The sequence below is a fragment of the Hyla sarda genome, chromosome 3 (genome assembly GCF_029499605.1).
Source record: "Hyla sarda isolate aHylSar1 chromosome 3, aHylSar1.hap1, whole genome shotgun sequence".
Classification (NCBI taxonomy): domain Eukaryota; kingdom Metazoa; phylum Chordata; class Amphibia; order Anura; family Hylidae; genus Hyla; species Hyla sarda.
The window spans coordinates 23,359,901-23,372,806 of NC_079191.1; the positions used below are offsets into that span (position 1 = coordinate 23,359,901).

At 45.8% G+C, this 12,906-nt stretch overlaps 1 protein-coding gene across 8 annotated transcripts in view; it reads left to right on the plus strand.

The window, feature by feature from the left end:
- The window catches only part of TNFRSF21 (TNF receptor superfamily member 21), a 145,251-nt gene that overhangs the window by 48,912 nt on the left and 83,433 nt on the right, over positions 1-12,906 (plus strand). The window contains exon 1 of one of the 8 annotated variants that reach the window (XM_056563872.1): positions 8,260-8,345. The exons of 6 other annotated variants lie outside the window; for them this stretch is intronic. The gene's annotated coding sequence lies outside the window, so the exon portion shown is untranslated. Of the gene's footprint in view, positions 1-8,259; positions 8,346-8,939; positions 8,959-12,906 lie in introns of those variants that run through there. One more of the 8 variants, XM_056563874.1, reaches the window with a different exon arrangement.

The window sequence follows — 12,906 nt, forward strand, 5'->3', positions numbered from 1 at the left end:
ACAGGATAAGTAATGTAATGTATGTACACTGGGACCTCACCAGCAGAATAGTGAGTACAGTTCTGGAATATAATACAGGATATAACTCAGGATCAGTACAGGATAAGTAATGTATGTACACTGGGACCTCACCAGCAGAATAGTGAGTACAGTTCTGGAGTATAATACAGGATATACAGTGGGGATCAAAAGTTTGGGCACCCCAGGTAAAAATTTGTATTAATGTGCATAAAGAAGCCAAGGAAATAAGGAAAAATCTCCAAATGGCATCAAATTACAGATTAGACATTCTTATAATATGTCAACAAAAGTAAGATTTTATTTCCATCATTTACACTTTCAAAATAACAGAAAATAAAAAAAAAATGGCGTCTGCAATAGTTTGGGCACCCTGCAGAGTTAATATCTTGTACTGCCCCCTTTGGCAAGTATCACAGCTTGTAAACGCTTTTTGTACCCAGCCAAGAGTCTTTCAATTCTTGTTTGAGGTATCTTTGCCCATTCTTCCTTACAAAAGTCTTCCAGTTCTTGGAGATTTCTGGGCTGTCTGTCACGCACTGCTCTTTTAAGGTCTATCCATAGATTTTCAATTATGTTGAGGTCAGGAGATTGTGAAGGCCATGACAAAACCTTCAGTTTATGCCTCTTGATGTAATCCCCTGTGGATTTCGAGGTGTGTTTAGGATCATTATCCATTTGTAGAAGCCATCCTCTCTTTAACTTCAGCTTTTTCATTGATGGCATCAAGTTAGCATAAATAATTTGCTGAAATGTTATTGAATCCATTTTTCCTTCTACTCGTGAGATGTTCCCTGTGCCACTGGCTGCAATACAACCCCAAAGCATGATTGATCCACCCCCATGCTTAACAGTTGGACAGAGGTTCTTTTCATTAAATTCTGTTCCCCTTCTTCTCCAAACGTACCTTTGCTCATTCCGGCCAAAAAGTTCAATTTTAACCTTATCGGTCCACAGAACTTGTTTCCAAAATGCATCAGGCTTGTCTATATGTTCGTTTGCAAAGTTCAAATGCTGATTTTTGTGGTGATGATGTAGAAGAGGTTTTCTTCTGATGACTCTTCCATGAAGACCATATTTGTACAAGTATCTCTTTATAGTGGAATAGTGTACCACAACTCCAGTGTCTGCCAGATCTTTCTAGAGGGATTGTGCAGTCAAACATGGGTTTTGAATTGTTTTTCTCACAATCCTGTGAGCTGTTCTGTCTGATATTTTTCTTGGTCTTCCAGATCTTGCTTTAACTTCCACTGTTCCTGATGACTGCCATTTCTTAATTACATTCTGAACAGAGGATATTGACATCTGAAAGCGTTTTACTATCTTCTTACAGCCTTCTCCAGCTTTGTGAGCGTCAACTATTTTCAGTTTCAGATTTCTAGACAACTGCTTAGAAGAACCCATGGTGCTGATTGTTGGGGCAAGGTCAGATGAGTCTGGGCATTTAAAACCTTTCAGATTGACATCACCTGGTCTTCCCAGATGATGATTGAGAACAATCCATGACACTGGCAGGTCTCAGCTGTGCAAAGGGGGCAGTGCGTGCTATAAATTCTGCAGGGTGCCCTAACTTTTGCAGACGCCATTTTTTTGTTTTCTGTTATTTTGAAAGTGTAAATGATGGAAATAAAATCTAACTTTTGTTGACATATTATAAGAATGTCTAATCTGTAATTTGATGCCTTTTGGAGATTTTCCCTTCTTTCATTGGCTTCATTATTCACATTGATACAAATTTTTACCTGGGGTGCCCAAACTTTTGATCCCCACTGTAACTCAGGTAAAGTACAAGAGAAGTAATGTGTATATATATAGTGACTCAGTTTTTCATATATATATATTATCTCCGTGGTGAACTGAGGTCGACCTATCGTATTCCCACAATGTGGCACATACAGCAGCCATGTTGTTTGCTTCCCTCGGATAGTGATATCCCATACACCCGGTAGTCATATGAAGGTCCCCGTCACCTTCCCCTGCGCGTACGTTTCGTGTCTGCATTCTGCATAGAGTGCAAAATATTGTTTATGGCTTATTGTAATCCAATAACGTACGGCTAATCCCTATAGTTTGCCAGTGTGTATAATCCCCAGATCTGTCATGTTTGAGAACCTCTCCATTAAGGAACTGAAGACGACACCAAGGTGGAGGGTTTCTCAACCAAGGTGCCTCCAGCTGTTGCACAACTACAACTTCCAGCATGCCTGGACAGCCTTCGGCTGTCCAGGCATACTGGAAGTTGTAGTTTTGCAACTAGGGATCGACCGATATCATTTTTTTAGGGCCGATATCGATAATCGGTGGAGGTTAGGGCCGATAGCCGATAATTTATACTGATATTCCGGTATAAGTTATCGGCTATTTATCCCCCCGCAACACCGCTGCAGATCATTGATTTAAAGTGGGCGCTTTAAATCAATGCACTGCAGTGGCTTTTGCGGTGCCATAGGCCGCCGCCACCACCCGCTTCTCTCCCCCTACCTGTCAGGGTGGTCCGGGCCATCCATCCTTCCTGTAGTGTCCGGTGGCATTCCGGGTGGAGGGTGAACCGGTCCGGGCTGTCCTTCTTCTCCGGGGGTCCTCTTCTCCACTCCGGGCAGGCTCCGGCCTAGTAACGCAGCAGTGACGCCCGTGCGCAGCGACGCACCTGACGTCACGGCGTCTATGCAGCGTACTAGGCCAGAGCCTGCCCAGAGTGGAGAAGAGGACCCCCGGAGAAGAAGGACAGCCCGGACCGGTTCACCCTCCACCCGGAATGCTGCCGGACACTACAGGAAGGATGGATGGGCCAGACCACCCCCATTACGGGTAAGTTAATTTTTTTTTATTGACTTGGAGGGTGGGGGAGGGGCCCGACCGGTATAGCGGTATGGGGAAAAATCCATACCGTGGGAGAAAAAAAAACTGTATCCGGTTCATACCGGTATACCTCCCAGCACTACGGTGGGGGGTGCGACGCGGGGCGGTCGCGGTGCGGTGCGGTGGGGGCGGTGCGGGGGGCGGGGCATTATCGGCTTATCGGCAAGCTAATTGCCGATACCGATAATGCCCAAAATCGTGATTATCGGCCGATAATATCGGCCATACCGATAATCGGTCGATCCCTATTTTCAACAGCTCGAGGCACCCTGGTTGGGAAACACTGCCGTTATCCTTGTCCATGGGACCTTAAAGGGGTACTCCAGTGGAAAACTTTTTTTTTTTTTTTTTTTAATCAACTGGTGCCAGAAAGTTAAACAGATTTGTAAATTACTTCTATTAAAAATCTTAATCCTTCCAGGACTTATTAGCTGCTGAATACTACAAAGGACATTCTTTTCGGAGCACAGTGCTCTCTGCTGACACCTCTGTCCATTTTAGGAACTGTCCAGAGCAGCATATGTTTGCTATGGGGATTTTCTCCTACTCTGGACAATTCCTAAAATGGACAGAGATGTCAGCAGAGAGCACTGTGCTCGTGATGTCAGCAGAGAGCACTGTGTTCCAAAAAGAAAAGCATTTCCTCTGTAGTAGTCAGCAGCTAATATGTACTGGAAGGATTAAGATTTTTTAATAGAAGTCATTTACAAATCTGTTTAACTTTCTGGCACCAGTTGATTTAAAAAAAGAGAAAAAAAGTTTTCCACCGGAGTTCCCCTTTTATGGTGTAATTCAATTTAAAATAAAACACAATTATTTAGAATTATTTCAAAATTCGCCTTGTTGCTCTTGGAAACAGACCTAACAGTATAACTGTTACCCTGAGCTCCCACAATGCATTGCCCTTTGTTAGCAGGAAATAAGTGACATTTTTTACTTTTTAGAATATTAAAGGAGAAGAAAACCGCGTATCAGTGCTCCATTCTATGTCTACAGGATTGCCGAAGTTGGCCGAGTACCGTGCTCAGCTATCCTTGGGACTCCCATAGACAATTAATGGAGCTGTGGTTAAGTATGCGCACTGCCTCTCCATTCAGACAGGGGCTCCCATTCTTGACATCATGGGGGTCAGACCCCTCTTCACTTCCCCTCAATCCTGTAGATCAGTCAGAAGTGTTCATGGGGCAATACCCTTACTCATTGGGTTGTTCCAAGATATTATGATTGGTTATCCCAAAACGGTAATTGGGTTGTCCTTAGGCTCGAGTTGGGTTGTCTTGAGGCGCGAGTTGGGTTGTCTTAAAGGGGTACTCCGCCCCTAGACATCATATCCCCTATCCAAAGGATAGGGGATAAGATGTCTGATCGCGGGGGTCCCGCCGCTGGAGACCCCTGTGATCTCAGCTGCAGCACCCCAGACATCTGGTGCACGGAGCGAATTTCTCTCCTTGCCGGATAACTGTCGATGCGGGGCGTAGGATCGTGACGTCAAGGTCACGCCCCGCTCGTGATGTCACGGCCACTCCCACTCAATGCCAGTCTACGGAAGGGGGCATGACAGCACGAGTGGGGCGTGGCCGTGATGTCACGAGCACTCAACGCTCTAAACGAACTCCGGGTGCAGCAGGGAGATCGCTAGTGTCCCCAGCGGCCGGACCCTTTCCTTTGGATAGGGGATGAGATGTCTAGGGGCGGAGTACCCCTTTAAGCATTCTACACTGATGGAGCACTCCATAGATCAGAAGAGTTCAAAGGAACATGAGGTGAAGTTTGCCGTCTAACCAATTTTATTGTAACAAAATGGTCTCCCCAGCGGCTGACTAATGCCTGGTATTGGGTTGGCCAAGATTTCTTTATGGAGTGGTTGTTTAGGCATGGTTACCCTGAACCTGAAGCAAAGCCATGTCATGTATGGTTGTGACCATTGCATTGTTGGTCTGCGGTTCCTGGATTAATTTTTTTTACTTTCTCCTGCTGGTGCGTGAAGAAATAGCATGGCACATGGGAGAAATACCAGCCCTGCATGTGCCAAAAGGACACTCACTAGGCACACGACATACCTGTGCCCAAACAAGATAGGAACAGGGCCTCCCTAGTTGGGGCTTTTACTGAAGCCGCATAGTGAATGACGTTGCCGTCTTATTTAGACTCTTTCTCCAGCAATTATCGGGCAGCGCTTCATAACGTTACTCATCTAATTGACATTAATTGTGATGTCCGCTCAGTCACACTGTCTGAAGATAAAGAGAATGAAGAGGAAGATGGCTACAAGGATCAATGAGAACGAAGATCAGATCAAGGAATATGGAGCAATGACCTGGGATATGGAGACTGGGAATCCAATCTTTGTTGGAGGGTAGGAATAAGGACCACAGTGTTACTGATGTGCGCTATGTATCTCTACATGTGCTTGAGGTTTTAAAGGAGAATGAAACCCATAGCCAATTCTCTCCCTCTCATTAACCTATTTGTCTACACACACACACATATATATATATATATATATATATATATATATATATATATATAATGTTTCCCCTCTTTGGTTGTCGCTTACATGCATGAAGTGAGGGAATGACATCATCCAGCCATCCACTCTTTATCCAAATCCCTATCTAAAAGCAGCCCCCACCCTCCTGAAAGACCTAGACCATGTGGTTTGTGCCCTGCACTGATGTCATGCTCCCTTTAGGGCTGAGAACTGGGAGGTGTGCGCAGCCTCAGCCAGTCAGACGCTGAACCTCTCTCTGCAGCTCAGAGCAGAAGGGTTGGGGCTGTTATCAGAGAGTGAGCTGGAAGGCAGAGGAGAGCTGCAATGAATGCTGGGAGATGTAGGCAAGGGAAGAGAAGGATCGCAGAGAATTTCAAGCAGCCAGAGGGAACATATTCAGGTAGTGTGGTGGCTTTCTATAAATATATATAATTTTCCCTGGAGTACTCCTCCTTTTTTTGGGGCTAGCTTTTAATAACGATCAGTCTAGTTGGGTTGTGCCAAGAGACTAGTTGGATTACCCCAAGATGGTCTACCTCTATAAATGTAGCAAACAGGAATCACACTATAATATACAGGACATCGAAAGATAACAATGGTGGTGGAGCCCATTACTTTCAGGAACAAAGGAGCTTCATCCTAAGTGTTAGAATTCATTTGACAACATGGGTAAAGAAATAAGATTTCTACTTGAGGAGAACACCATAACGGTGTGTGAAGATTCATAGGAATTGGCACTCCCCTGGGAATTCTGGGAATGAAGGATATGCAAAGCCGCTCCATCAACAGGTAGCTTTCCCTTAACGTCAGCTTCTCACTTCAACTTCAGAGTTTTCTTAACGAATTGGGAATTTTCCCAAGATAGAAATCTCTCCAGAAAAAGAGTACCATCTGCAGACAGCTGTTTCGCAAAGATTTCGATAACTGGAAGCCATTGACTCAAGCTTTACCGATTTGAATAGACCATTGTTTAGGCCACTGGTCTCAAACGGTGACCCTTCAGATGTTGCAAAACTTCAACTCCCGGCTTGCCTGGACAGCCAATGGCTTTCCGGGCATGCTGGGAGTTGAAGTTTTGCAACATCTGGAGGGTCACCGTTTGAGACCAGTGGTTTAGACAGATATGTCAAATCTAAAGATGGGGCATCGAGGAACCAGTTTGGACACTGTGCGTGTTGAGAGATCCCTTATTGTTGGGTTTCCAGTCTTCCATTTTTCAGTAGTAATAGCGTAATACTGGTATGAGTGCCCATCTTGGATCACTAGGTGATACCGGTTATGAAATGTAAATGCTTTAAAGGGATACTCCGCCCCCTAGACATGTTGTTCCCTATGTGATCATGACTTCATGCCATGTCCCCTCCATTCATGTCTATCAGAGGGGGCATGACGACTAGTACACCGCCATCACGCTTCCTCCCATTGACATGAATGGAGGTGATCGCCAGTCATCAGACACTGAGCAGAGTTGGCTCCGTGCACCGGATGACTGGGGTGCCGCAGCGAAGAGGCAGGGGTCTCCAGCAGCCAGACCCCGCAATCAGACATGTTCTCCCCTATCCTTTTGGATAGGGGATAACATGTCCAGCGCCGGAGTACCCCTTTAACGTAATAAAATATATTCAAGGAGTAGAAAGCCCGATGAAGCAGTTTTACTGTGAAACGCGTTGCATCATGGGTGATTATACTCGAGATCCCGGAGTAGAAAGCCCGATGAAGCAGTTTTACTGTGAAACGCGTTGCATCATGGGTGATTAAACTCGAGATCCCTCTAGTCTGTGTGTCCAGCACCTCTGAATCCCGCCGTCACATTGGAGGACTTTTGGCTTTTATAATTGAGGTTGGACGTGGAGCACCAAAAATCACAACTCTTTTTCCATAGTTACACTTGGTGGAGTGTCACTTTATGTGGTAAGCACCACTTTTATTGTATCAATCCTGGTTCACACCGGTATCGCACTACGGAGCGCTGTCTGTGTCTTGTTTTAGATTCCCGTGTTTTTAGCACGGTCCTTCTCTTCCGCCTTAGCCTTGTTATAGGAGATGCAGTAAAAGCTTCATCTGCAGACCTGACCCTGTAACCTCCATTTTTGCTCTGCAGTCTCAGCAGCTGCTGGTAGATAAGTGGGTGGAAGTTGTTGTCAGGACAAGCCTGGGTTCGCCTTGGCTCCGTCCCTTCGTTCCTTCTGTATCCAGATGCCATTGACACTAGCCCTGTGTCAGTCTTTGTCATCTCTGCTGTGGATGAGTCACGTTCCTTTATGCCGGGATCTACGCTTGTTTTCTTCGCGGTGATATCCGGCTTCTGCAGTGATCCGTGTCACGCAATCCTGTTTAGTGACAATTGAGGCTGTTACGATGTGAGTTATACCCATTCCCCTGTAGACACGTGGACTATCCCGTAATTCAGCACAGTGGAACGTATCTCACAGACGCTCCACTTCTTAAATGATCCAGAGTCAAGGAGTTAGTAAGTCATGGCTTTACCTGAACCAAAGACAACAATAGGGCAGTCATACGGTGTCCATTTTAGGACATCGTCAGTCGTCAGCCGTACCTCTGTCCTCCGTCAGGTTAAACGGCGTCCCACCTCCTCCCTCGGACCAGTCGCCGTCAGTCGTCAGCCGCAACTCCGTCCTCCGTCAGGCGAAACGGCGTCCCGCCTCCTCCCTCACACCAATCACTGTCATCCTTCAGCCACAACTCCCTCATCCGAAACGTCGTCATGCCTCGGACGATTCTCCCTCAGATGCATAGCAGTGCCGACGCTACACAGCACTGTATAGCAGAGCCGACATTGAATAGCATGTACAGCAGAACAATGTCGGCAGGAAGGTTCTTTGTCTGAGGGATGACAGAGTTTTCGATGATAGACTTTAGAATGACAAAGGATGGAGGAGGGAGTTGCGGCTGACGCCTGACGGAGATTGGTCCGAGGGAGGAGGCGGGACGCTGTTTTGCCTGACGAAGGACTGAGGTACGACTGACGATGTCCTAAAATGGACACCATATGGTCATAATAACTGGGGCCCTGTACCTTACCCTGGACGTCCCCTATCCTACACCAAACAGGAGAGCTAAAAGGTCCACTGTAAGCATCTTTGATGTATAGTTATACATTCAATGGGCATTGGGTTCCTTGTGCCTGTTACTATAAATGAGTGGTTCATTAAAGGTTTTCTAGTAATCTTAAAGTGTACCTGTTAGTTGTTAACAAAAATGTTTTCATATAATGTAGATAATACCATTATGTATGTAACACCAAGCAGCCATGACACTACACCACAGACATGTGGCATAAATAACATTATGGGGGAGATTTATCATAACCTGTGGAAAGGAAAAGTTGCCCAGTTTCCCATAGCAACCAATCCGATTGCTTCTTTCATTTTGCGGAGGCCTTGTTAAAAATGAAAGAAACGATCTGATTGGTTGCTATGGGCAACTGGGCAACTTTTCCTTTCCACAGGTTATGATAAATCTCCCCCTATGTCTGTACAATGGCACCTCTAAGGTGTATTAGGGAGGCCGTACAGTTACCAATGTGTAATGGTGCACTAAGAGCCAAAATGTAATGTCTAGATGACTGGGTCAGTATCTCTAGAATGGCGATTGGGGTTTTCTTGGTATGTAGAGGTTAGTACCTACAAAATGTGCTCTAAGAAAGGACAGCCAGTGAGCGGGATAGTCATGGGTGTCCAAGGCTCACTGATATGTGTGGTGAGGGCTGCCTGTCTGGTTTGATCCCACATAAAAGCTGCTGTGCACATAGGCATCCATTACACCCCATGTTCATAGACTCCTACAATTGTTTATGAAAACAAAATTTTCATTTGCAGATTAGTAGTGAAAGAACCATAGGTACTCATGGGAGTCAACGTCAGTCATGTCGGCTCAGATCATGCCAAGACCTCATCAAACCACCATAGTCCAGATGATGAGTGCATCTAAATCCGCGGTCAGCTATGAAGACCAGTTCATTGATTTCATGTTATTTCTGGAAAGCGATCATTCGTACAAACTAGTCGGCCTGTAGGCGAGACACGACATGTTCATTAGCTTGAAATACTCAAGATGGTCATGGGGGAAAGTCACTGAGACATGAAAAGATGTGCATGTTTGTTACTTCCCATTCGAAAAGGAATTCAAGGACCAAATAGGGACTTGATGAATAGTATTCAACGTTTTACCTTAGACAGATATAATCTGCCTATTTTAAAGAAAAGTTCACAAACCATGAACATACCATTGGATGTGTTCACTTTTACCCTACTAAGGAGCGGTTCACACTACATTTGTAGTGTACTGGTGCCGGATCCGGTTGGGGGCAGCGAAAACCGTCCGCTCCCGTATCCCAGCCGGAACAGGCCCATATGTAATGCATTTCAATGAGCCGACTGGAGTCAAACGCTGACTCCGGTCGGCTCATTTTTGACCGTATACGGTTCTCTAACCGGACCTAAAACCGTGGTATACCAGAGTCTTGGGTCAGGTCAGAAAACCGTATATGGAGCAAAAATGAGCCGACCTGAGTCAGCGTTTAACTCCGGTCAGCTCATTGAAATGCATTACATACGGGACGGGTCCGGCTGGGATACGGGAGCGCCTGGTTTCCCCCCCCCCGGTTCCTGTACACTACAAATGTAGTGTGAACCCAGCCTAATGCTAAGTTGTCTACTAAGGGCCATACTCTCTTAAAGGGGTACTCCACTGCCCCAGAGTCTGGAACATCTTGTTCCAAACGCTGGGTGCGGGCTGCAAGGGGGTCGTGAGGTCACTCCACGCCCCCTCAATGCAAGTCTATGGGAGGGGGTGTGGTAACCGCCACGCCCCTCCCATAGATTTGCATTGAGGGGGTGTGGCATGACATTATGAGGGGCATGGCAGTGACATCACGACCACCGCAGCCCGCACCCAGCGTTCGGAACAAAATGTTCCGGACGCTGGGGCAGTGGACTACTCCTTTTAAAGTGTATCTGACGATTTTAGCGTACGGTGTATGTTCATGGCTGAAGAACCAATGAGGCTAAGCTACCAGCTATCAATTTATGGGCAAATGCTATGCTGGATGTGATGATCCCCCTTCCCACTCTCCAATCTCAATATGGACAGATCTGGAACTCCATTTTCCCAAAGAGTGTATTACATATACAGGTTCCCCACATATTTCTCTGGTCTCTTTTGGACCGACGAAGTCCGATTACAAACCGAGCAATAAACGCCCTTTTCATCCAGTGGTTTTGCAAATTGGTCCTTGGAGACCACTGGATTTCCATTATCCCCTTATTGGGTAAAGACAACCCATGATCCCATGATAGGTCCTAGTTGATACATTAAAGCATCCATATCTACGTGGTTTGTGGATCAATAAATATGCAAATAGTTCTGCTCATTTTACCTCTTCGCCATATTTGTAGGATGACTTTCAGATGTTACAATCCTTTTCTATAGCCTCTTAGCGGGATCATTGCCGGTGCCCTAATAACATGAATTCTTCATTTCTCAGCTTTATCACAGTGATGTTCTTTCTCCAATGGTCTCCATGACCTAGTCGCCATCAATTATCATGGTCATCTCCCACAAACTGAAAAACAAAACAAAAAAACCCTTCCCATTAGAATAAAAAAAAAATGTAATTGGTTGTCTTCATGAGGGCGCGTTCACACTGAGTAATTCAAGAGGAATTTACTCGTTTAATTCCTCTTGAATTCTCAGCTTAGAAATAATTAACATCTGCTTTGCCATTGACTTCAATGTATTTTACTCTGCACTGTTCACACTCCGTAAATTCCGCTCGCGAAATTCTGTTCTGCTAGAAGAAAGAACCTGTTCATTCTTCTTGCGGAATACGCGAGCAGAAGTCCATTGAAGTCAATGGTAAAAAATGTTCTGCTTGAAATAGTTTCTGCGCGGAATCCACAGGGAAATTCCGCATGAAAAAAAAAATTAATAAAAAGGGAAATTCCAATTGTTGGTTGTAGTCCAGCAAAAAAAAAAATCCCAGTTTCCTCCTATGTTCCGCACAAATCTCTGTGGATTCTCACGCAAAATTTGTGTGGGGAAAAAACGTAAATTTCCACTTTGGAATTCCTCAGTGTGAACGCACCCTTGGGCTGGGTTCCCAATACGTTTTCCCTCATACGGGACCGCATACGGCAGGTGAGAGCTAAAAACTTGCACTCCCGTATGCCTTTCTATGCGCTCCCGTATGTAATTCATTTCAGTGAGCCGGCCGGAGTGAAACGTTCGGTCCGATCGGCTAATTTTTTTCCCCCATATGCGCTTTTACAACCGGACCTAAAACCGTGGTCGACCACGGTTTTAGGTGCGGGTAAAAAGCGTATACGGGGCAAAAAGGAGCCGACCGAACGTTTCACTGCGGTCGGCTCATTGAAATGAATTACATACGGGAGCGCATAGAAAGGCATACGGGAGCGCAAGTTTTTAGCTCTCACCTGCCGTATGCGCTCCCGTATGGGGGAAAATGTAATGGGAACCCAGCCTTAGTCAAATAAAGTTCTCCATGCTTTGGCGGACATTGCTTCAATGGATATGGCCTCGCCCCATTCCATATATCTGTTCTTAGGCTTAGTTCTCATCAGAATCTTGAGGAACCCCGATGGGACACTAGAGGCGCCAGTGGTAATAGAACCCAAGGGAAGGAGGGGAAGAGAGTAAATGTCTCCTGGAAAATACAAAAGAAGAAGGTGGATAAGGGGATTGGACAACCCCTAATACCGGCCAAGAGATCAGTTCTCTCCCAAGTACTGACACTGAGACAAAACCTTCGTGGGCCACACCCCGTGTCCAGTCATCTTTTTTTTGTTGTCTCGAGGAAATTCTCCACCATATTTTCATGAAAGATACGTAATATTGCGCTCCGGAGACCGCTTACAAGCTAAAGCTAATTTACACAATTTACTTTGCCCATTTCCTCCGGTACCTGCAGCTTTATCTGCGTTCTGTATTATTGATGAGCATGACTGGGGGAGGGGGGGAGACTGCGTTTTTATGCTTCTGGGTAATGACTGTGATAGATTTATGGCTTCTTGTTTTGCGTTTTAACCATGGTTGTGCTGGAAGCAGATATTACGAGCGGTCTCGAGGAGGCTTAACGTGACCCACGTGTCATCAGGGTGACTGCTTTATTTACTACCGTAAAATTGTTGTTTTTTAGGGCCATAAACTCCTTTTAGTCACGTGTTGCGAACACGATTATCACTGCACCGGGATCTGTACCCTAGCAAAACAAGAAATCCAGCTAAGCCGCCCACCTCAGCAACATATCTTGGCTCCTGTTTTGGAAAGCTTAGTGACAATTCCTGTATTGTGGGCATAAATAAATTGTGTTAAAGGGGTATTCCACTCCCAGACATCTTATCCCCTATCCATAGGATAGGGGATAAGATGTCTGATCGTGGGGCCCCCCCCCCCGCTGGGGACCCCCACGATCTCCCTGCTGCACCCGGCATTTGTTTAGAGCGTTGGGTGCAGCGCTGGAGTCTCGTGACACCACCTCAATGCAAGTCTATGGGAGG